The following is a 1536-nucleotide window of genomic DNA, read 5'->3' as shown; positions in this document are numbered from 1 at the left end:
AGGACATAAAAGCCAAGTGAGCATAAAACAGCAATCCACAGCATGCAGACGAAGGTGAGGCTACCGCGAAGCCGAGAATGGGTGCTATCCAGTCAATGGTTTCAGGACATAACAACCTACAGCACACGCAGCGCATACACTGGCACGAACCCCCGCAAAGTAAGCTCACCAAACCCACCCCCACCCCGTTAAATCCAGCATCACATGCAACTATCAACATCTTGCAAACCCCAAAAACAAGAACAAATGCACAACTGACACAACTGAGACTGAGCCCCCATCAGTAGCCGGATAGACATCAGTAAGTCCACAAGCCTCAGCGATTTAAGTTAACCACACCTACTATTTGATACAAACCTGTTACTGTAGTGATTCAATTTTCCTTAGACATCCATTGCCCTAGATCTGAAAACTACCTCCATCGATTCAAACACAACTATGAATTTTAATGTCCACCTTAAACCCAACCCACCCTGTTAATGTAGCTTAACCAATCAAAGCAAGGCACTGAAAATGCCTAGATGAGTATTAGTACTCCATAAACACATAGGCTTGGTCCTGGCCTTTCTGTTGGTTCTAGGTAAAACTACACATGCAAGTATCCGCGCCCCAGTGAGAATGCCCTCTAAATCATACCTGATTAAAAGGAGCGGGCATCAAGCACACTACAAAGTAGCTCATGACGCCTTGCTTAACCACACCCCCACGGGAAACAGCAGTGATAAAAATTAAGCCATGAACGAAAGTTCGACTAAGTTATACCTATACTCCAGGGTTGGTAAATTTTGTGCCAGCCACCGCGGTCACACGATTAACCCAAATCAACAGAAATATGGTGTAAAGTGTGTTTAAGAGTACAAAAAATAAAGCTAAATTCTAGCTAAGCTGTAAAAAGCCATAGCTAAAATAAAAATAAACTACAAAAGTGACTTTAGAAATTCTGAACACACGATAGCTAAGACCCAAACTGGGATTAGATACCCCACTATGCTTAGCCCTAAACCCAATCAATCAACACAACAACATTATTTGCCAGAGTACTACTAGCAACAGCTTAAAACTCCAAGGACTTGGCGGTGCTTTATATCCCTCTAGAGGAGCCTGTCCTATAACCGATAAACTCTGATAAACCTCACCAGCTCTTGCTAATTCAGCTTATATACCGCCTTCCTCAGCAAACCCTAAAAAGGAACTGTAGTGAACACAAACATAAGACATAAAAACGTTAGGTCAAGGTGTAGCCTATGAGCTGGGAAGAGATGGGCTACATTTTCTTCTTAAAGAACACTTAGTATCACATACGAAAAAGCTCTCATAAAATCAAGAGCAAAAGGTGGATTTAGTAGTAAACCAAGAACAGAGGGCATGGTTGAATTAGGCCATGAAGCACGCACACACCGCCCGTCACCCTCCTCAAATATGCAAGTACTACCCAAACCTATTTCCATGTGCCCATAGTATGAGAGAAGTCGTAACAAGGTAGGCGTACTGAAAAGTGTGCTTGGACACATCAAAGAGTAGCTTAAACCAAAGCAC

The 1536-nt window shown here is 42.8% G+C and overlaps 1 non-coding gene across 1 annotated transcript; it reads left to right on the top strand.

Annotated features, from left to right (window-relative positions):
• The first annotated feature begins 545 nt into the window (after positions 1 to 545).
• LOC141567033 (18S ribosomal RNA) lies at positions 546 to 1512 on the top strand. Its single transcript, XR_012489433.1, has one exon. It is a non-coding gene; the product is annotated as an 18S ribosomal RNA (ribosomal RNA).
• Positions 1513 to 1536: the final 24 nt, after the last annotated feature.

This window comes from Rhinolophus sinicus, linkage group LG09 (genome assembly GCF_036562045.2).
Source record: "Rhinolophus sinicus isolate RSC01 linkage group LG09, ASM3656204v1, whole genome shotgun sequence".
NCBI lineage: Eukaryota > Metazoa > Chordata > Mammalia > Chiroptera > Rhinolophidae > Rhinolophus > Rhinolophus sinicus.
The sequence above is the reverse complement of the archived record's forward strand: the minus strand, read 5'-3'. Positions and strand labels throughout refer to the sequence as shown.